The sequence below is a fragment of the Pinus tabuliformis genome, chromosome 9 (genome assembly GCF_031772625.1).
Source record: "Pinus tabuliformis cultivar Carrire ecotype Pingquan chromosome 9, CPIR1, whole genome shotgun sequence".
NCBI lineage: Eukaryota > Viridiplantae > Streptophyta > Pinopsida > Pinales > Pinaceae > Pinus > Pinus tabuliformis.
The window spans coordinates 1,152,612,453-1,152,637,373 of record NC_142307.1 but is presented as its reverse complement, the minus strand read 5'-3'; positions in this window follow the sequence as shown (position 1 = coordinate 1,152,637,373).

Genomic DNA, 24,921 nt, shown 5'->3' with positions numbered 1-24,921 from the left:
TTCACTCTTGAGTTTTAAGAAGTATACTCAAGTGCGTCTGGAGAAATCATCAATGAAATTTAAGAAATACTTGCAGCCAGAGAATGAAACAACTGGAAGTGGACCACATAAATCACTATGCACAAGCTGTAAAGGGGTTGAGGCGTGCCAAGAAGCACGTTTTTCAAAACTGTCCCGATGATGTTTTCCGAGTACACATCCATAACAAACACCATCTCTGCAAGATACCATAGGAAGACCTGTCACCATATTTTCTTTACATAGATGCTGAAGGGAGCGATAGTTTAAGTGACCAAATCGCTCATGCCAAAGTTTGCTCACTTCATCATTATGAGCAACAAATACTGAGGGAAGATTTGATGACCCAAAGTTGTGAAACTTATACAACCTTGTAGAATCATCAGCAATGCCAGTAGCTAAAATCTGTCTAGGATCTCTTAGGTCCTTAATTACAACATCGTGAGGTGAAAATTCAACGATTTTACCTTCACCTGAATGGGTTATCTGATATACAGATAGAAGGTTGCAGGATAAGGTTGGAACACATAATACATCATTAAACTGACCATTGTCTAGATGAACAGTTCCAGTCCCTACAACACTAAGAGATCTATCATCACCAACATATATATTTTTGGTGTTACAATCATTTAAAGAAGAAAACATGGCTTTGTTTTTGGCCATGTGATAAGAAGCTCCAGAATCAATGAGCCACTCATGAGAATGAGAAGAAGAAGATACATTTAGTGAATAGCCAGACCGAGATGCTTGACAACCACATGTAGAAAGTGCCATTCTTGAAGATGAAGTTGAAGTTGAAGATTGCTCCAAATGGATGTTATGCTTCTTCATTGCTAATTCCAAGGCTTCCATCTTCTTAAAGCATTTGGATTCTAAGTGGCCATCTAGATTACAAAAGTTGCAATGTCTATCAGTCTTCTTCCCTTTGTTTTTATTTGTCTTATCATTTTGTTGAAATGATTTTTCATTTTGAGGCTGAAATTGCTTAGGACCCTTGTTTGGTTTAGGACCATTCTTTTTAGGATATGACTTCTTAGGATTCTTTGAATTTGGTTGCTGCTGGGCGGCTAACGCTTTCTTGGAAGAGTTTCCAAGATTAAGAAGACCAAGGTGTAAGAGTTTTTCTTGTTCTCTTATTAAAGAATCACAAAAAGAGTCAAAGGAAGGGGACTTGTAGTCTATTCCTTGAGAAATGAAGGCTTCTCTTGTAGAATGGAAGGTGGAAACAAACACAGAGTAGGCTGGTCCCAACTTAGTAAGAATGGAATAGATAAGGTTACTATCTTCTTTCTTAACCTTAACACCTTCCAAGAGATATCTAAGGGTCTTGAACTTGGACAAGAAATCTTCAATGAAAGAAAAATTATTAGGGTCCAATGTAAGCAACTCATTTTCAAGTTGATGGGCTCTAAGTTCATTTTTAATCCCAAAAACTTTATTGATTTGTTTCATTGCTTCATCAGGAGTATCAAGTTCTGCAATATGGAATCTAAGATCTGGAGAAATAGACATCCCTATCAATCCACGAGCTTGATCTTGCCTATTTTCCCATTTAGCAGCCTTATCTTCATCCTTCGGTTTCTTTTCTTGGCCTGAGGCTATTCTGTAGAGACCTTTACTTCTAAGTAAATCCTCAATGTAGGACAACCATTGGAAGTAGTTGGTGATGTCAAGGGTAACTTGGTATTGAATTTCCATTTCAATGGAAACTGAAGCTAAAGATGCTAAAACTAAGTGTTCCAATGGATAGAGCTTGAAAAATTAGGCTGGTTTAAAAAAAAACGGCTCTAAAAACGGCTTCCGGATGAAGAAGTTATGGCTTTTTGAAGATGCCGACGAAGTGCGGGAATGTGCGGAAATGAAAAAATCCGCCCCCAAAAAATGGAGACTTGAACCCAAGACCTCTACTCTCTTAAAATAGCTTTGAACAAATTGAGCTATACAAAAAATTTGAGAGAGAGAGAGAGAGAGAGAGAGAGAGAGCGGAAATGAAAAAATCCGCCCCCAAAAAATGGAGACTTGAACCAAAGACCTGTACTCTCTTAAAATAGCTTTGAACCAATTGAGCTATAAAAAAAATTTGAGAGAGAGAGAGAGAGAGAGAGAGAGAGAGAGAGAGAGAGAGAGAGAAGGGGTTGATGCTTTGGGTTGCGTGCTTGCTTTGAGAAGGCTCTTTTTCCCTACAAAACAAAAAAACACAAAACCCAACACGGACATACAAAAAAAAAACGAACCTTGCGGCTCGAAGTTAGCTTTAGCCGAAAAAATAAATATTTTCAAAAATGAACCTTGCAGCTCAAAGTTAGATTTAGCCGAAAACTAAATATTTTCCTCAATGTTTCTGATTTTCCGAGATCACACTAAGGCGCAGTGGAAAAGAGCATACGCATGAGAAAAATCCTTCCTTTCTGTTTCTGATTTGCCCAGATCGCATAGAGTCGCGGGCAAAGAGCATACATAGAAATGAAAGGTATAGATCCGGTAATAAAAAAAGCTAAATAAACCGAAACCGAAATAAACAGAGAGAAAATAACTGTAAACTGCAAATAAACACTATATACCTCCAGATCTTAAAAATGACGCAGCTAGGGCTACCGGAAACCTTTTCGCATGAAATGAAAGGGGTTACTCACTGGAACAGATGCTCCCAACACAACAGAGTAGTTCTCTCAGCCCGAAAGCAGTCAGAAACAGTAGATCTAGAAAACGGCAGTTGGATGCAGTTCTATCGGCTTCAGATTTGGATCACCAACGAACGCGGCCCTCAAATAGCTTTGATACCATGTAGGAATTTACAGGGTAAGTTCCTCAGACAGAACACCAAAGGACACCGCTCACAACCAGATCGCAAATCAATACACTAGTATTTTTGACGTGGTTAAAACCCTCAAAGAGGGAAACAGTCCACGGCCTGAGCCAACGCGGCCACTTCAGGCAATTTATTAATAAAAGAATGAAAATTTACATAAGCTTCTCTCATAGACGGATTACCCTACAAATGACCCTCCATGCACTTTAAATAGAAATCATGGACCAATCGGGTGTTAAGCCACGGATCAAGTGTCGGTAATACCGAGGAGAGAATGAATCGTCGAATCACTACATATCGTGACCGTCGGATTGTAAGTTACAAAATGTACAAGGTAAAGAAACACACTTTACCTAACTCTATACCTAACTCTATACTAGACCAAGTTGTACTTAACTATTTCCTATGTGTCGGAATATCCTAACATGTACCCTACTTCCTTAACCTTCCATTCCATTTAAACCCCTCCCTAGAATTCATCTCACTCCCAATCATAGACCCTCATATGGCACTCCCCTTCCCACTTCAACAAACCGTTACACCCATTAACTTCTCCCACTCCCTTTGCAACATATCTGCTCCCTGTAGCAGTAAAAGCCAAATGGTAATTTAAAAGTATTAGCTTATTAAACATGGTTAAAACCGTAAATTCCTTTATTTCACTTATTTTTCACGACCTGTACAAGCTTCCAACCTTCCACGCTATTGCAATAAACAAAAAATTTCCCAGTGATAGTGATCCAATTGTTATCAGAGACCTCACTCTAGTATTCTACAACCAATTTCCTTTTCCAAGTAATCTTCGTGTCATCGTCCCTCTGCTTTTACTTTTCAAGATCGATAATTCCTCCTAAGGCTAGAACCCCTAAGGACAAGGGAAATAAATCAGAGGAAAATCCTATGCTACCCCCTCCTATTGATCTAGATCATCTACCCTTAGTTGATCTGCAGTATAAAATCGATGAAACTAACTGTGAATTCGGCTTGTTCAAACTTCAAAATCGGTTGAGGCATAAATTCTTAGATCAAAGTATGGATTGAATCTATGGGAGTCTACCCTCCCTTAAATCATGTTCCCATAGACCCATCACTTCCCTGAACTAGTCTCTTGGTGTCATTTGTGCTATGTACCCTTTCAAAGTGCGATTATGAGTCGAAATGGTGAAATTATGATCACCATCACAAATGAAGCCATATCTCAAATTCTCCAAGTGAAAATTACAAATAATTCTAAGCCACTTTCAGTAGACTTTCTCACAGATCTCTACAAGAACTTAACCTTCCCTCAGAGAGCAAAAATATTCAAAATATTTCTTCTAGAAGATGCCCAATTACCTAAAACAAACCCTCCATACTCATATTCTATGTTCCCTGAGGTAAGTAAACAGATCATCAACATCATCTCATACCTACTTGGTTATCACTCTGATCAATGGGTTGATGAGGCCATTGTTGGCTTCCTCTCATTGGTGAGAAACCTGTTGTTTTTAATTATAGCGAATTTATTGCAGAAGAAATGCACGAGAAATTCTTGAAGTTTCCTACAGAGGGAGCTTTCAAATATGATGTTGTGTTAGTTTATATGTTTATTTATCATCAAGAAGACATGTTTCCCTTCACTTTGCATAAGATGTATGAGCAGGGTAGTGCTTAATCAGTCATACGTTGGACCTCTTTGGTTAGGAGAAACTCCACCGAATTCACTTTCACAGACTATGTGGATCAGTTTTTGTATATAGTTATTTGTCTGCTACATAGTGATTTGGAGCCTAGAATATTAGTAGATAATAAGAAGGTTTTACATCTTAGTGACCAAGTGAAGACATGTGACTAGTATTTATACCGGAATTACACTGAGATCAGAGTCTATGGGTGTGAATTTCCAACCTGTAGGCTGCCAAAATTTATTCCCATGAGACTGTTCTCATTAGAATACATAAGAGAAATGATACATATGGATTACCTGCATTTTGTGGCAGCTAAGAAGAAGGCTCAATTTAAAATCAAAGTGTAGGTAGGACCTTTTGTGTGATTTACCAGAACAACCGGTAAAGAAGCAGATTTGCTGTTGAAGCAACTAAACATCAAACTGATCTTCAGTTGGTCTTATGATCCTTTTGGTATGATTTCAAAGCTAAGGGTGGAGCAAAAGAATAGTCCCTACACACATACTCCTCAGCCAGAGATCGAGAAATATATGAACTGAGACCGGTGGAAGGAAAAGACCTTGCAGGAAGAAAAGGAGTGTATTTTATCTAAAACCACCTCACAAACACCCATCCCTTAGGAGAAACATGAAAAAAGGCCCAAAGAGGAAGACTCTTCCCCAGTAACAGAGATTGAAGCCAAGAAATTTTTGATCCACACTAAGAAGCAAAAAAAAGAATCCACCACCAATCTTTATACAGGAGGAGGAAGGGAAAACTACCATAGTCATGTTAGGTAAACATACTTCAACAACATCAAAAGACATATTTGTAGGTATAAGATAGGAGGATGTTTTTCTAGGCTCTTCATCATCCTCTGTTTCTCAAGATACTCCAGAAACACCACAAACACAGGACTTGGCTCAAGATACTGCTGAGCCTAACATTTTTTCCAAATATAGGGCAATCAAAAGGAGGAACGACATGCTGAAAGCCACAACATTTACACAATTCTAGAAGCAAACAGGTACATCACAACACAGGCTCCTTTCAACATTTGATATAGAATAGGGAAAAATGAAAATTGCATTCTTGGAAGCTAAAGTTCCAACCCCAAGGACACCTGCAGATTACAAAGAATTTGTATTTAGTTTTGATACACAACAGAACCATCCAATAGATCAAATGGATATGCACAAAAAAACTAGTGAAATTATGTATTATACACTAACAAATGCTGCCATGTCCGCTTCTAGATTGCACATATCATTAAACAATACACAGTCACAACTAAAGTTGGAAAGGATTTCATCCTTAGCCAAGGATACCAAGATCAAGTCACTGGAAGACTTGGTGATCAAATTGGGATACAATCCCAAATATGTAAAGGAAACATAAGAGTTGGTGAAAAGAAAGGGTGTTGATATAAGAAAATTAAGAAAACAACTAAAACTGCCTACCACAGAAGATCTACAGGCTAAGGAATTCAGAGAGATGGAAAAACAGAAAGAAGATATATTCCAGATAGTTATTGAGCAGAATAGCCAGATCAGGGACATGGAAATAGAACTAGAGAAACTTCTCAAAGAGAAAGAGAAAACAACATAGTTAGCCATAGTTCCACTTACAACAGTCCCAATCTCAATGACCACAACCCTAGGAGCATCTACATCAACTTCAACACCTGAACATACATCAAATTCTGCAAGTGAGCTTGTTAAAGCGATGGACGATCTATCCATTCAGGGACAAGAAATTGTTAAGTTAAAATCTCAGATCAAGATATTGTCAGAGAAAAAGTTAAAAATTGATAATTTTTATGTGGCAGAGCTGTGGAAAACCCATTAGCTAAATCTTAAAATTGAGCAGTTTCATAGTGAATCAGTCACGTGTCAAACTCTGGCCCAAGCCAGATAAAACATATGGACATAAATCGGTGAAGCCATCATAGAAATATGGCCTTCCATACAGATTATTTTTGAGCAACAAGAATTGATACAGAGGTCTAAGGAGGTAGTAAGGAAAATTAAGATAGACTTAGGACATAAGCCTGGGGATGCAACAACACTTATCAAATTCCTAAATTCCAAGAACAAAGAAGAATTAGAGCAGATGGGAATTCAAGATAGGAAAAAGACTATTTTAGAAGTGAGAAGGATGCACACCAAGAGGAACCTTATGCTACAACTTGACAATACGTGTCAGAGTCTAGAAACCAACATACAAAGATTTCACAAGAAGATGTAGGTACTGAACAGGAAAGGTCTACCAAATGGATTGGTAGGGAAAATAAACTTATGAGATTAACAAATTACCCACTATGGCCAAAAATAAGTCAAAATTGGTAGGTATAAAGGGACACATAACAAAAAAATCATTTTTGGAGGCCTTAGATTTCATCTTGTTCATCAGCCATGAGATCATACATTTGTTCATCATCAAGCCAACTTTCAAGAAGTACACAGATGTCGATGAGGCCTATAGAAAATTAGTTAATTTTTCAATCCCTACTGAATACATATGGTAGAAGATGTGTGAATTACTTGAGTAATTTTCATCTTCAACAACAAGGCAAAAAACACAACAAAGTTGGAGGCTCAGTCATCAAAAATCATTCTCAGAAATAGGGCCAGCAGTTCCAACAATTTGAAGATTACTAAATTTTTGTACTATTTTTGTAATCAGTTGTTAGATATTTTTAGGATCCTATATTGATCTTTAGAATCAAGATATTTTGTAATATTTTCTATAAGTACTTCATAATTTGAATTATGAAGGGTTGGGACTTGTTTTGAAGAAAAGGACTTGTATTGTAAAGCAGCTCACAGAGCCACCATTGATCAGATTTTCAGTAATATAATGCAATCATTACAGGATTCTTGTGTCATTTTTATTGGTGAAGTGCATCTCTCTTTGTGAATTTGTTTTCTCTTTATTATCACATGTGATTATAAAATATGAATAATTATAAGAAGATAAAGAACATCATTTGTTTGACTGTACACTCTATCTTTGGATTAAGAATAATTTTTATGTTTTCCATTGAAGATTAAAATTAGAATTCTTAAATTCTCTATTTTTAATTGGACTTCTAAATATTTTCTTCTCTTTCAAACCGTAAATATTAAAGGATGCCTTTCTTCCCAATTTCAATCCAACAACACAAAATCCAAACCTGAACTTAATAGCTAGCCTAGTACCTTCAGTCAAACAAAGCTAAATCATAAAGAGAGATCCCTCTCTAAAACTGGAAGGCTTAGATTCCCAGTTTCCAAAGCGATTCTATGGTTATCTATGTGATTTTTTCTACAACCTAAAAAATTACGGAGTGATAACATCCTGGTGATCATACTGGAGAACAAACATATCTTCATTTGAAATTTTATTTCCCTGGTTCAAAAACTTTATTTCAGCAACATTTAAGATTTATTTTTCAGAAATAAATGTTTTGAAGTTGTAAAATTTGTACATATTTGAAACTGTGTGTTTAATACTATATAGATCTGTCTCCTAAAAGAATTATGTTCTTGCGGCTGCAACACCATCCAAAATTTTGGCTTGCATCCAATTTCAGAGTCTTCCTTGGTTTTTCCTTGATGTTTGCAAACACTCAGGCTCATTCTATGAGCTCACTTCAAGTCTTTGCACCCTCCTCGCTTGGCTATTCACTGGACATATTTTAGCATGTTGGTCACAATGTCATGCTTGCAGTCATGTTCTGGCTATGTTCACGGTCTGTCTTCATGTGTACAATTTGTATTCACTATGTAACCATCTGTCACAATCACACACTAAGTTGCATGCAATGTCGCACAAATGTCGTCGCGGTAGTTCAGCGATCTATCTCATGTGTCACACTTGTTGCTCGCACTCGTTGGTCAGTCACACTGAGCATATGTTGTATTGTTGGATCGAGGTGTCTTGTTGTCGAGTCATGTTGAGTGTTTGTTCGCAAGGTCATGCATGCACAAGTTCACTCGCTCACACACTTAGTCATTTTGCTGAAGATCTGTCAACTGGACCACCCTCCAATAGTCGGGCCTCCACTGAGATGCACTGTGCAGTCTCAACCCTTAGTGATCAAATACTACTATCCTGAATTGTTCAAAGCTTAAGGCTACCTCCTAGGCAGTTTGCACTGCACAATCTTGGAATCAACTCGATTGAATGTCACCCAGAACAACGCAGACGTTTCCCAAGAAGCCATATCAATCTAAGCTACCCTCAAGTAAACCCATCAAGCCTCCCGCTGGTCAACTGAAGAGTTTGATCGGGTAGTGACCCCGGGCTTCACTCCTCCAAAAAATTGTGCAAAAGCTGTCAGCATGTCCACCTCTGTTGAATGAAGAAATGGCGCAGACATGAGGGACATGCACCCGTTGCCTACCTCTGCAATGTCCCTGAAAATTTCACAGTTCTGTCAGCTAGTCCCCCTGTTAGCTGACCTGTTTCTCCTCCTGAAAAGTGTGTAGTTTTGGCCAACAAGCTCTCGAAGCCCGCTGCCAGCCTCCCCAAAAAATCTGCACAGTTTTCACTGCCAATGTCCTCCCTGTTGCCCGTGCTACCTCCCTAAAAAAATTGCGCAGTTATGCCTCCTAGCTGAGCCAGATCTCGTAGAAGGTCAATTATGTTCTAGACTTCTCATCCCATCCTCCCAGTGACCTCTGCAAAATTTTCCTTGACAGTGCCCCAGAGCCTGTATCTTGACTTGAAATGTGCTCTATGTAGTTTCAGAGCCTTATCCTCTCTCCTGGTCACCTGCACCTGAAAATGAAAGATGATGCATCATGGTAGAATTAGATATTTCTTGATTTGATGTCATCTCATCATGAGTGATTGCAGATACAAGTACATGGATGAGACATGGAACGATGACAAACGTTATGAATAAGGAGCACATGCTAGGAGACATGTTCACGAGCGAATGAACACATGAACCATGCCAAGTACCAACGAAGGAGATACATGCACGTGCAACATCAAGAAAACACCAAGACCATCAAATAATCTGCACACTTTTCCACGCGAAGGTGAAGCTATGATACACCAAGAGCACACTCATCACTCAGTAGCATTGCAACTCAACATGGACACCACCATCAACATTAACATACCAACACTGTCGTGTCGAGTCATGTCATGATTCATCTCGGCCACATCACTACTATGGGTAATACTATTGAAATCAATTTAATGTAACGTGGAAGTCCAAGAGACCCACATGTAAAGTTGAAGAGTCATGTAAGTCAAATAGTCACGAGGGAAGTCGAATAATCACAAGGGTTAGTTTCACCCTTGGTTATATATACCCCTCATTTGTACATGTAAAAGACTTTTCACCTTGGCTCCTCCCACATAGCCTTGAGAGTTTATAGTATTTTCTTTGAGGAGTGAGCAGTGGCTCCAAAGCCTTGCTATCAGGGTTAGTGATGTATGGTGTACCGATGTGTCTTGGAACTTTCACTTAATTCAAAAGCCTGTTAATAGGCCAACACATTTTCACACATGTATTGTATTAGTTTATAGGACTATTTTTTGGATGCTTGTAATGCATGTTGCTTTAACCTGTATTAAGACAATTGGTGGGAATGGGTCCAGTGGGTTTTGGGACTAAAATCCTAAGTTTGGGGCAGAAAGCCCGAATTTTGTATAAAGGAATGTAAAGTCTCCACATTTTGTGGCCGTGGAGTGTGAAGATATCAAGAGTAAAAAAGGGTTTCCGCCCTTAGTTTAGATAGCTTGTGTCAGCTTTAGAGATCTTCCCTTGGTTCGCGGACCATGGGATTGTATAAAAAGGGAGTCTTAGAAGAGTCTAAGGGGGAAGTAGAGTTCTAACTAAGTTTGAGTCTGTGAAGAGCTAAGAGCAAGAGTCTTAGCGTAGGAAGAGGCTCTGCAGTTGAGTGCGCAGAGGCCTAGGGTAGAAGTCTGCAACTGAGTGCGCGGACCCCTGTAGCTGTGTGCGCAGGGCAGATAGAGTCTGTATTGGGAATCTGAATCATCAATAAAGAGAAGTATTCTGAAATTACTGTGTATTTTGCCTCTGTGGATCACATGCGATTATGTTATGTTAAGTTTTGGGTTTATGTTATAATGCTAATTTGATGCGCGAATGTATATGTTTCTATCTGTTATATGAACACAAATAAGGATATATGTTTACGCGAAGATAATCTTAATTGCATGGTAAAATTGGTGAACACTTAAGATAATTCAGGAAATTATACAATAATGCAGTAACAAAGGTGCGTAAGTACCTGAGCCACTGGTTAGGGTTGTGTGAAGGACGATCATATACCTTCGCAGAGGTTCTAAGAGATGGAAGATAAAGTACATCGATAAGCCCTAAAGGCTTATTGATCTACGTGAAGGAACAGTTTAAGGTATAAAACCAACATCACAACCATATCAGGGTGTAGAAACTTTGTTCTTGCATCCCCCCATACTGCTTCAGGTGAGACTTTGGTCCTCGCTTTGTGGGCTGATGCCGAAAGGGGCAGTAGTGTAGGGATTTTCTTGGCTGACTAACACTGAACCTGGGTTAGGGCCCATCAAGACAACAAATGGTTCCATTTCTAGGAACATAATCTACATAACGAGATGTGTGATGTCGCGTCATTGGAATCCAACTAAGAAGGATATTGAAGACTAGTTGGATAGGAAGATCCATGAATTCATGATGCAGGAGAGAAGTGTTATAGACAATTTTGTGCCTTGCAGCATCAGGCATGAATTGTCAATAATCCAAGGGATCCAAAGTCCCTAAACATGATGTTCCTACCCCTAGAGGAACAAGGTCAGCAAACCAACAGCTCTCAGATCAGTTCTCCACCTGAAAACACTCAAAAACAAGCAATCCTGAAATCAAAGCAGGTGCTCCACTAGGCTTCTGCGCTGAAACTCAACTCCTCCATGGTGTACCTGCGTTGCAAAGCAGGTAGAACAAAGGCCACCTGCGCTGAGCGAGATGGGACAAGTGGCACACTGAGTCATTGATCTGGAATCTTCCAAAAATGACACTTGGATCAGGGATTTCGCCTTGTGATGAGTCAGAGGCTCTGTTTCTCCAAGTGGAAGCAAGGTTCTCCAAGTGGACTCAAGAACTGAAGATCAACTGAAGAGAGAGAGGACACAAGGCAGCTACACATCAGTTGCAAGTTGACTCATCTTTTCTCAATTCATCTATATATTGAGCTCTCTCCTATGGGCTCAGGAGGCTGGAATTTTGTGCAAAGTAATGATATGCTGTTGGTTTCACTATAGAACTATTGGGTGATTGCTTGAAGGAGGTGAAGAGGAGAAATTCTTTCTGCTGCGAGGTGTTGCTGGATTGGGGCCTTCAATGGTTGTAACCTTCTCAGAACTTTACTTCTTCCATTAATAAAAGCTATTGAGGTTCTTCTATATGCATTTGTTTCAATGATGTATTGTGATGATTGTATATTTGATTTATGCTAATCCTTGAATCAGTTATGAATGCATGCTTCTTGTAGTTTCCTTCTTTGTCATTTTGCAGGATCTCATTGTAGCTGGGCCAGCAAAAGAGCAAAGAGCTAGGAGCAAGCAGCAAAGAGAAGAGATTGGAGCAAATATTAAGCGCAAGGCAACGGTTAGTGCATTTCTTCATTCTCTCTTGCTTTCATAAAGAAGTAAACCTTAAGTAGTTTTGTTTACAGTTGTTGCTGAGGTACTATCACCCTTAGAGTGGGATAGGGTCATCCGAATCGGATACTTTTCCCTACAACAAACTGGCGACTCCGCTGGGGATCGTATCTGTTTGATTGTTTGTAGTATTTTGCTATTCATTTCGTGAACAAAAGAGTACCAAATCGAAAAGCTTTTGACTATATCAAAAGCGAAGTAGAGGGCAGCTACTCTAGCTCATTTCTGAGCATGTTCATGATTTGAAGAGCTGATCTACAAGGATCCTTGTAAGCTCTTAGTGATAGCTTTTCATCTTCCTTGTCATCCCTTAGTGTGTACTTGACTGATAGCTTCTGATTTGAGCAAAAACTGTGAATTTTTGAGAAAATTGTGACCCGGAAACTGAGAAAACGCAACTTTCGTTTTCCAAAGCAGGTAGTACACAGGCTACCTGCTTTGCAACGCAGGTCCCGAAGGGGCTACCTGCGCTAAGAGCCAGACTGGCTGTGCAGCACCTGCGTTGACCCAATTTTGCCTTGTGCATTTGGGGTTTCCTCCCTTTTTCTTACCTGTTTTCACTATAGATTTTGCAGCCAGTTACCAGTCTTGTACCTGTTCTGAAACCAACCTTACTTGCCATCATTCCACCTCTGTTATATAACGAAATTGTACTTGCTCTTTTGTATTTCTTACATCATTTACAATTTCCCATAACGAAAGTGAACTGGTCTTGCTTTGGCCTCTTAGATCTGAACCTGTGTTAGGCATTTTGCTGGTCTAAAGAGTTAGCTTGTTTGCTGTCCATAGCTGATTAGTCTTTTTACTCTCGTCATTATGGTTTGATTTCATGTATTTCCAGTGATTAAACAAGTAAATCTTAATGTGTCTTTTGATTTTGGACAAGCTTGTTTGTTTTCACTTTAAATCGAAATCAAAGTTAAATAACAACTTTCTTTTTGTAATACATCAACATTAAGAAAGGGAAAAGAAAATACATGCATTGTGCATTTTGCATTTGAAAAAATGTTTGCATGCTGATTTAGGAAATTTTGCATTAGTGTGTGCTCTATGATCTGTGTGAAAAGATTTGCCTTTCTTCTCCTCAGTAGTTAAGATTTTCAAAGTTGAAAGATTGAAAAGTTTGCTTCTCATCTTAGACTGCATTCAGGAATTTGTTACATACATCTCGTGGTGATCCTTAAAGGCAAACTGCTAAGCAAGATCAACATTAAAATAAATCCAATTTACTTAACAATGCTTTGAAACATAACGCAAACACATAGAGGTCTAAGCTAGAGACGTGTTCCGGCGTCGTTAAACGTAGTGACTGTCGATCTCGAAGAAGGTGGGTGATTCCTCCTGAGAGTCGGTGGCACTAATACGGACTTGTGCTCCCACGTACCGTCGAGTATATATTGGGAGACCCCTATAGGAACAAAGCCTTTATCCATAGGAAGCCGTGTCGACCGCCCTGCTAATCGCGATGCAGTGAACACAGCATTCACGAAGATTGACCACCCGTACCGTAAAACGTATTCTGTGGTTTCGCGAAAAGTTTGGCACACCCTCTGCCTAGAACTCCAGAGTAGTTTCTTTTGGCCTTTTTGAAACTCTATAACTGAAAAAGTCCATCTGAGCATTTGTCACTTCGGGCTCGTTAAAACATCGAAGGAGACTAGAGTCATCTTTAGCTTTTTCTCGACTCTTTAAAACTGAAAAAGCAAGTTGTGTCTAAACCGTCGTTATAAAATTTATTTTAAGCGGAATAATCATCACCCTTCCCTCGTTGATCTTCGAAGTTAGTCCACCACAAGTGGAAGTTCCTGCAGAATCGCTAAGAAATCTTTTGGATAGACTAGATATGTCTGAACAACTGTCGACATCTAGGACTGTGTCGTTCGACACAGCAGCAGCAGAGCCTCCTGCTGCTACTCCAACGATGTTCGCTGGTATACCATCTGTCCCGGCAAATTGTCAACAACAAGCCGGAGTCCCATCAGGGACGATGACATGGTTAGTTCCTATTTCTTCATCCGGATTATCATCTGGTATTTCTTATGTTGAAACTCAACAAATTGATCCAATGTGTCTTCAAAGGCCAATCTACCCTTTAAGTACTGGATTGCCACCATATGGAGGACAGTATGCCTTTTCATTGTTCCCCCCTGGAGAACAACCATATGGGAGTTTACAACAAAGTTCAGGTCAAACTGGAATTACATCCAGCGGTTGGGTACCAATACTACCTCAGCAACCAAGAGTTGAATATTCAATGCAACCAGTCCACCCTGTGTCGAATGTTGCCACTATACCTGGTATGGTGATTGCGTCGCAAGTACAAGCGCTGCCTACTGTATGTCAACCCCAAGTTTCTCAGGTTGCCATACAATAGCCTCTTGTCTCGACATCTCAATCGCAACCTCAGGTCAATGCCTCCTTATCCGGAGCGACTCAGGATCAAACAAGTACTGTGACTCCTCATCTTGGTCAATCATCTAGTATTGGGCATCAGCAAATGGTCCAACAACCAAAGCTGGTTCGAACTCAACAACCGCCATTCCAGCAATCATGTCAAGGACCTGAGCAACAAGTCTTTGTAAGTAATGGGCAACCATACTATAATGGTTATGCCCATCAACCTTGTCAAAGTTGCGAACATTATGCTGGTATGCAAAGACCCACTACTCAGGCGATTCCATCTTATCCTGGATATGCTTCGCCTAACCTGAATCAACAGTTGCCCTTTGTAGCAACTCTAGAATTACCAGATCTAAACCGGCTGACGAATGATCCAATTGCTTATGCCCCTTGGTGGCCAGCGATTCCGCATAAACTTCCATCAGAAATTCCTAAATTTAATGGAAATTCGGGTGAAGATCCGTCAAATCATGTGATGACATTCCATCTATGGTGTTCATCGAACACCCTGAATGATGATTCGATAAGACTTCGCCTCTTTCAGAGGACGTTAACGGGTCCAACGGCAAAATGGTACATTGAATTGCCTAGAGCTTCGTTCGACAACTTCAGTACCTTAGCCACAACCTTTTTAACCCATTTTCAATTACCGATAAGGTATGAAACGGGAACAGAACTCCTTACCAATTTCAAACAGACAACTGCCACCCACATATCTGATCATATACATGAGTGGCGACGTCGTCGTAGGATGGTAAAAACGTACGTTCCTGATCAGCTATTAGCTGAATGGTTTATCAAGTCGTTACTTCCCGCTATAACGGAAGATGTGGCAAAGGGAGGAGTCGTAACGGAAGAGCAAGTTATCGCTCGTGCGCAATATCTGGACTTGGTCTATACTCAATCTGGCACGCTCTACGACAAAATACCTGACGCCCCTAGACCGGAATTCTCAATTCCTCCTCCTCCTAAATCAAACAATGACACTCACGCCGGTGATGGCGTGATTGGAAAGCACAAAATTTCTAGTCAAAATGCAAATGAAGAACTTCTTGCCTCGGGAGTAAATGCCATGTCGACCAACAAGGGCAAAAAACTGAAGCAACCAGGGGGCAAGAAGAAAAAGACAGGGAGAAAAAGGAAACCCCCGGCAGGGTGTCATATATGCGATGAGGATCATTGGACGAAATATTGTCCACATATAGCTGAAGTTAAGAAACTCTTCAAGAGTTCAAAAACCCCAGCAGTATTGACTGATCTGTTTCCTAATCCGGGTCAAAATCTGGTTGCTAATCAAAATGCTTCCGGATCCCAAGTGCTTATGTTGTCTACCTCAAAGCAACAGAATAATGCTTTGACAAGGAATAAAGATTACGAGAATCCAAAGCTGTCGAACAACAAGGTTAATGAACGACCTAGTAGTTCAACAACAACTTTGACTGAAGTTGTGCCACCCATCGTTCCTGAGCCAATGATAAAGTCGCCAAAGGGAGTAGTACACAAATCGACATTTAATCCTCGTGCCAAAGGAGCACAGAATTATAATATAGTAGAGGACCTGGCCCAATCGCCGTCCACTATGTCGACACTTGAGGTACCACAAAATTGCCCCTCCCAAGAGCAAGCTTTGTTATCAGCAATAGGTGGGATTGGCCCAGTGGATTCCAATCTTGTGGCCTTTGATCATAAAGGATATGACCCTCAGTTACCAGCTCAATTAGCTTTCCTTATTCAAGTGAAATCCCTCAACAAAACTGTTCATCGAACAATTATTGATGAGGGGGCATCTACATGTCTTATGTCGATGAGTTGCTGGAAAGATTTAGGCTCACCACCCTTGTTGAAATCGTCGACGACGTTAAAAGCATTTGATGGACGATCATACACTCCATACGGGATTTTAAGTAACTTGCAAGTTGAACTGGGGGGCAAAACAGTAGGAATTGATGTTGAAGTAATTGATGGAAACCTCGATTACAACATCCTACTTGGAAGACCATGGATCTATGCCATGGCCGCAGTTGTGTCGACCTACTTCAGGAAGATTGCATTCTCCTTCCAAGGAGGAATTACAATCGTTGACCAACAAACTTTTCTCCACGACAGTTCACAAGTTACAGGAAGCATTCCAATGATCCATGGAAGGAATCATTTGCTCCAAAATATCGGAGTAGGTCTCCTAAAAGACCCTGCCTTAATGGGTACTTTCGCCCTACCGCCTCCAAGTAATCTGGCGGGAGTGGCCACGGTGGAAACCTACAAAATAAAATCTAATCCAATCTTCTGGTTGGATTCGGAAGATTCCTAGATATTTTGTCGGCTCCCAGGACGGTTCTTATCTTGTGTCAACCTCGTTAAAAAATGAAACAAGGAATCGAGGATAGTTCTTATCTTGTGTCAACCTCATTAAAAAATGAAACAAATCCCCGAGGTAAACCTTCATTCCAACCACCGAGTTGGATGCAATGAAGCTTGGGGGGCATGCACCTCGATTTGCAATATTATACTGGGGGCATGCAAACTTATCTCCGAGCAGTTTTAGCACATAGTTCATGCTCGTTAAAAAATAAACATAAGTTTGAGCAGTGTTCATGCTCGTTAAAAAATGAACCCATCCCGGTAAATAACCTTGGTAAATGTAACCTTTGACAGCCATATAAAAAACCATTGGTCGTGTTTGTGTACCGTCACCTCCATCCGTTCATTTGGCCAATCGTTCATCTCCATATGATTGTTTACCCATTTTGAGGAACAGCTGCGAAGAGTGATTTCACTAAGCCATCCTTGTAACACTGCCGTGATTGGAATATTCCAACCTGTACCTGGAATCTGCTGCTGCCCTGTTCATCACTCGTTCCTCAAAAGACGAGTCTTCTTTGAGCTCTTTTCACTGACTCGTAAAATATGAAAAGTTTGCCGAGTTTTGGCCTTCCAGCTCGTTAAAGCGACTGGAAAGCTATCCCTCCTCTAGATTTCAATCTTTTTGGATTTGAGGGATTATTACACAAAAAGATCGAGCGCTTGTTTTGTTCGGCTCGTTAAAACGATCGAAAATTCATCCCTTCTGTATTGTTTTATACTTTTTCGGACTTAAGGGATTAGATGACGAAAAAGGAATTTTGGAGTTGACTTTATGTACCTTTTCAGACTCTCTAAAAATGAAAAGGACCGAGTTATCCTTGTCGTTAGACTCGTTAAATTCATTAAATAGCGACAAACTTGTCTTTAGACGAGAATGAGTTTCCCTATCGCTAGGCTCGTTAAAACATAGCGATGGGCTTGCCCGAAGGGCAGGTTATAGAACAAGCATATGTTATCCTCCTCAAGCTTGACAAAAATAAAGAGGTACTGGTCAGCAATGACTGGGGAAAAATTGGGAGAACCTCACAGCTTTAATGGTAGCAAGTCACTCTTGAACATGACACTTTGTCCTCCGTATCACATCGGGTTGGGTTGTTTCATTCACCGGTCTCATCACCATGGTCCTCGCCACACCATCCACATTTGGGGTAATGCTACCGATCCATCACATCAGTGTCGTTATATGTTCAAGAGATGTTGTTCTGCAAAGAGTCAACCGTGTCCCATCCACTGCCATATATTGTCCTTCATCCATTTCATGACCGCCGCCCTGAATCATACATCACAGTTTGTTTTCACCTCATCACAATCACTAGCTCCATTCCGTGTCACTGATGTGGGATTCATTAAGGCCCTCCTTTGACGGATCGCTCCTTGTCGACATCAGCTCATTATCCAAGGAGTTGATCTAGGAACAACCCCTTCAGTACTTTGAAGCTTGCATGCCTCAATGGCAAGTTTCTCACTTCCGGCGACAGGTATACATCAATGACCTTCGACCAGAAGATTTCGCATGGTGGTCGACGCCAAGTCCTTTATTCCCACCATGTGAATTGTACTGCTGTACCTTGAGGGTCATCGTCCTTATCGGTGATTCCTCTCGCGTTTGTTAACGGTTTACATCATTGACCGGTAATCAAGCGATGTCTTTCCATGTTCGACTTCAAGAAATTCTCACATGGATCGACTTGTACATCGAGTGAAGATCGGAAGAGATTGAAGACCCCGGATCTAGTTTCATCCATCCGGGCTGCGATATATATTCAGGATATAAAGACATTTGATGTGTACATCATTGCAGCAGATGATCATCCTTCTCAAAGGATGATAATTTCAGCAGAGAATTATCAGTCTACCATCAGACGATCGTCTGTTCTATGTACCAAAATGAATTTATAAAGATGAGCATGGGAATACCCGCCTCAGCTAGATCATGAAAAAGTATGAAAAATAATGTATTGTATTGTATCTTATTACAGGACACTTCTCAACAGATTGAATGAACTTCGGATCCTCCTAATAAAGCATTTCACCCGATAAACGACCTCATACTTTAGGGGGCATCTGTTATAGACAATTTTGTGCCTTGCAGCATCAGGCATGAATTGTCAATAATCCAAGGGATCCAAAGTCCCTAAACATGATGTTCCTACCCCTAGAGGAACAAGGTCAGCAAACCAACAGCTCTCAGATCAGTTCTCCACCTGAAAACACTCAAAAACAAGCAATCCTGAAATCAAAGCAGGTGCTCCACTAGGCTTCTGCGCTGAAACTCAACTCCTCCATGGTGTACCTGCGTTGCAAAGCAGGTAGAACAAAGGCCACCTGCGCTGAGCGAGATGGGACAAGTGGCACACTGAGTCATTGATCTGGAATCTTCCAAAAATGACACTTGGATCAGGGATTTCGCCTTGTGATGAGTCAGAGGCTCTGTTTCTCCAAGTGGAAGCAAGGTTCTCCAAGTGGACTCAAGAACTGAAGATCAACTGAAGAGAGAGAGGACACAAGGTAGCTACACATCAGTTGCAAGCTGACTCATCTTTTCTCAATTCATCTATATATTGAGCTCTCTCCTATGGGCTCAGGAGGCTGGAATTTTGTGCAAAGTAATGATATGCTGTTGGTTTCACTATAGAACTATTGGGTGATTGCTTGAAGGAGGTGAAGAGGAGAAATTCTTTCTGCTGCGAGGTGTTGCTGGATTGGGGCCTTCAATGGTTGTAACCTTCTCAGAACTTTACTTCTTCCATTAATAAAAGCTATTGAGGTTCTTCTATATGCATTTGTTTCAATGATGTATTGTGATGATTGTATATTTGATTTATGCTAATCCTTGAATCAGTTATGAATGCATGCTTCTTGTAGTTTCCTTCTTTGTCATTTTGCAGGATCTCATTGTAGCTGGGCCAGCAAAAGAGCAAAGAGCTAGGAGCAAGCAGCAAAGAGAAGAGATTGGAGCAAATATTAAGCGCAAGGCAACGGTTAGTGCATTTCTTCATTCTCTCTTGCTTTCATAAAGAAGTAAACCTTAAGTAGTTTTGTTTACAGTTGTTGCTGAGGTACTATCACCCTTAGAGTGGGATAGGGTCATCCGAATCGGATACTTTTCCCTACAACAAGAAGGAATCCGCGATTGACGAAAGAATAATGGTTAGATAGATATCTGTACACAGAGATACATGAAATTTTCTCCTGTTCCTTCCCATTCGAACTGTACAAGTGGATTGCAAAGTTGGAAGACGGCTAAGGGAGGTGGAGGCTTGACAATCTGATTGTCTGGACCCTAGAGTTAGTGCGGAGATTGGAAGCCTCTGAACATAAGATCGCGTGTGTTGTCGATCATTGGCTTGAATGTATCATAGGAGGGTTTGTGACAGAGTTCACGGTTGGTACTTCGGTCAACTACAATGAAGCAGAGCACTGCTTCTTCAAGGGGCCGCGAGTGGAAGGTCTTTCAGGGATGAAGCGAGAAAAGGTCCTGAGTATAGCTCACTGATTGAGCCTCCTTTGGGTGACGAAGAAGGAGAAATGCAGGTTTCTCCACTGAGCGCTATTCAGTTGATAAGACAAGGGTTCCTACACATACCTACACCACCTCCACCCTCATCCCATCCATCCACACTACCTCCATCCTCACCTCCGCCACTTACCCCATCGCCCACACTACCACCACCTCCACGACTTTTCAGCATGGCAAACTCCGTAAAGGTACCTGTATTCAAGGGCATAGGAAATGAAGATCCTGACTAGTTTTGGTTCATCGCAGAGGCTGTATGGGAAGCTTCGGGTATCACAAACGATCAAATGAAGAAAGAAAAGTTGGTTAGTGCCTTGTAGGACCGCGCACTAACGTGGTACATTAAGTACAATACTGATAACCCGATGTCTGCGTTGGCAGATATCCAGACTGCATTGAATAGAGAATTCACCAGACCTAAGTCTCAACAACAATCCATTATGGGATTCAAGGAGATCATGATGAAGCCTAGGGAGACATCCTGGGATTTGGATCAAATATTGAAGTGTACGATCATATCACCATTGGTCCACCGCACCATCCATATTTGGGGTTAACACTACCAATCCATGTCAGTGTCGTCGGTATGTTCAAGAGAAGTCACTCAGAGAATTCACTTGTGTCTCATCCACTGCAATACATTCACGCTCCATTATTTCATGACTGCCACCCTAAACCCTGTATCATCAGATCGTTTTCACCTCCAAAATCATTTACTCCATTCCGTGTCGTAGATGTGGGATTCATTAAGGCCCTCCTACGATGGGTCGCTTCTTGTCGACATCAGCTCATTATCCAAGAAGTCGACTTAGGAACAACCCTTTCAGTACTTTGAAGCTTGCATGCCTCAATGGCAAGTTTCTCACTTCCGGCGACAAGTTTACATCAATGGCCTTTGACCGAAAGATTTTGCATGGTGTTCGATGCCAAGTCCCTTATTCACACCACGTGAATTGTACTGTAGTACCTTGGGGCTCATCATCATTATCGGTGATTCCTCTCATGCCTGTTAACAACTTACAACATTGGCTAGTGATCGGGCGATGTCTTTCCATGTTCGACTCCAGAACATCTTTCACATGGATCGACTTGTACTCCGAGTGAATATTGAATGAGTTTGAAGACCCCGGATCTAGTTTCATCCACCCGAGCTGCGATATATTCAGGAAAACAAAGACATAAAATTTACATTGTTGCTGCATAGATGATCATCCGAATCAAAGGATGATGACTCTATCAGAATCATCAGTCTCCCGCACAGACGGTTGTCTATCTTATGTACATAAAAATGAATTTATAAAGCTGAGCATGGGAATGCCCGCCTCAGCTAGATCATGAAAAATATTATGAAGATAATGTATTGTATTGTATCTTATTACAGGTCGCCTCCCAGCTCGGAAAAACTTCGGATCCTCATGATAAAGCATTTCACCCGACATCAAAAGATTAACGACCTCATGCTTTAGGGGGCAACTGTTATAGACATTTTTGGGCTCTGCAACTCCAATCATACATGTCCATAAAACAAGGGATCCTAAGTCCCTAAAAGTGTTGTTTCATACCCTAAAGGAACAAGGTCAGCTGATTACATCATCTCCCAGAAGTTCTCCACAGGAAACTGCTCAGAACTGGTCAAAACTAGACCATACAGGTTGCTTAGTGCTAAGGGTGCGATGCATCCCACCTGCCCAATGAAAAGGGCACGATGCATACTAAAAATCCCTTCTGTAGGGTGCGATGGGCGAGAGTGGACAAATGGCAGAGACAGTTTGTGAGGTAGATGATCATGGAATCTTCCAGAAACTTCTCCTGTGACACTTGCCTCTCTAAATTCGCCCAGGGATGAGTAAGAGATCATCAATCTCCAAGTGGAATCAAGGACTATCAGAGAGAGGACACTAATCAAAATCCCAGAAGATGACTCACCCCCCTGTAATCATCTATATATGGATCCCTCATCCCAAAGATCCAGGGGCTGGAATTTTTTATTTTGTAAGGAAGTGCTGTTGGTTTCTTGGTGGAACATCATAGTGTTGGGTGATCTAAGATTTTCATGAGGTGAAAGAAGGGCTTTCATGCTGGAGGATGACGCTGGGCCAGAACAATTGGTTGTAATCCTCTTTGCTTATTCTTGATATTAATAAAGCTATTCAAGTTTTCCTCCACATTCTTGTATGTTTGATGATATATGCATTTGTGTGGTCAATATATATTTGGTCCTATATTGTTTATGATTGTAGATCTCTGTTCTTCGATAGTATTATGCTGCTTTGGTTCCACAGGTGCTCTTTGAAGCTGGGTAGGCAGAGGAGAAGCGACAAAGATCTATCAGAAAGGAGAGGAACTGAGCAGGGAACCAAGCGCAAGACTGAGGTTGGTGTCCTTCATTCCCCTCTTATCTACTTCTCATAAAGGAAAATGAAAGTAGTTTTAGTTTGTTTGTTTCTAAGATAGCTACTAGTCTTAGTGGGACTAGCAGCTCCGAGTGGACACTAGATTTCCCGATAACAAAATGGCGACTTTGATGGGGAGAAAATAGATTGTTTGTTTTGTATGTGTTTGTTTGCTTTATAAACTTACATACGGAGCCTGAAGTCAAGCCAGCTAGCCTTCGAACTGCATTTGCTATGCAAGTGCAAAGTAGATCAATGCTGCTTCAATCTATCTCCGGGTTTTGTTTATAAACTAAACAATCGATTTGCAAACTTTCTAATTGCCTTATTGGTGGCTCTAGTAACCTCATTAGATCAGCCCCTGTGATTTCTATTTACTGTACATCACTTGCTCGGCCTAAATCCCTGAACTAAGCTGCAAACTGTAACCTGGAACCCAGTTGAAGTCTCGTCCCTGGACCATCGCACCTTCTACTCTTGGGAATTTGTATGCATCGCTCTTCCTGTGTGCAGTAGGTGTGCTGCATCGCACTTTCCCTGTGTTGTAGGTGCGCTGATCAGACAAGACCTCTTTTGCCCTCAGATTTTGGTTTCTGTGTTCACTCTCTTCAGCTCCATTCAGGAGTTTTGCTGTCTGTGGTCAATACACCACTATGGAAACCCCCTTCCTTTCCGTCATTCTACCTCCACTATGCAAAGAACTGTGAATGTTTTTATGTATTGTGCGCCATTTTCAGTTCTCTTTTACAAAGAAGTAGCATAATCAAACTGTCATCTTTTGATTTGAAAGTTTCGCGAGTGTCATTTTCAGTCAAAGAAAATAATTCTATTGTTCTTGATGGTCGATTATATAGTTACTCTTGTATTTGATTTGAATTAGTAGTTTTTCAAGTGTTGAAAGTAGTTTTCGATTCAAAATAGCAAAGTGTCGTCATTATCTTCCTTTCGTTTTTGAAGAGAAATTTGTTAGTACTGTCGCTTTGGAAAGATAATTCAGATTTGTACTTGGCATTCTTCTTGTCATTCACACATTAAGAAAGCTGAAAACAAATACAAGCATGTGCATTTTCATTTAGACTGCTTGTTGGTTTGATTTAGGATAGTGCATCTAGTGTGTGCTCTCTACTCTATGTTGAAAGAATATCATCTCTCTTTCTTTAGTAGCTAGGATTTTCATTGCACAAAGAAGATTAAACGATTGTTTATCATCTTAGATTGAATTTTAGGAATTGTATATCTACATCACGTGGTGAACCTGAAAGGAAAATTTCTTAAGAAAGATCAACTGTAAAATAAATTTAATGAACCTAAAAATTCTTTGGAACCTAACGCACAACATATAGAAGTCTAGGCTAGAGACATATTCCGGCGTCGTAAAGCCTGGCAACTGTCGCTTTCATTGTTGGTTGAGTGATTCCTCCTCTTTGAGACCAAAAGTGCCAGTACGGACTTGTGCTCCCATGTACCGTCGAGTATATATTGGGAGACCACAATAGGCTATATCCTTTATCCATAGGAAGCCGTGTCTACCACCCTATCAATCACAATGCACTGAACATAGGATTCGGGAAGATTGACTGCCGTACGGTAAAAAGTATTCTGCAGTTTTGTGATTGGATTGGTAATCCCTCTGTCTAGATTTCCAGAGCAGTCTCTTTCGTTCCTTTTTAGACTCCTTAAAGGAAAAGGTCCATCTGAGCACTTGTCACTTCAGGCTCATTAAAAATCAAAGGCGACTGGAGTCATCTTTTGTTTTTTCTCGACTCTTAAAAATTGAAAAAACAAGTTGTGTCAAAGCGTCTAAAATTTATTTTAATCGGAATAATATCACCATTCCCGCGTTGGTCTTAGGTTGAGAAAAATGGAGTCCACCAACCAAGGATTTCCCCTTGGAGGAAATCCTAGTCCTTTCTCCTCTTGGGGAGATGTTGGTGCACCTCATATGGCCACATTGTGTTATAGACATTTTTGGGCAATACAACCCCAAGCATGAAATGTCCATAAACCAAGGGCTCCTAAGTCCCTAAAAGTGTTGTTCTAACCCCTAAAGGAACAAGGTCAACTGATTACAGCCTCTCCTAGAAGTTCTCCAAGAAAAACTGCTCAAAATTGGTC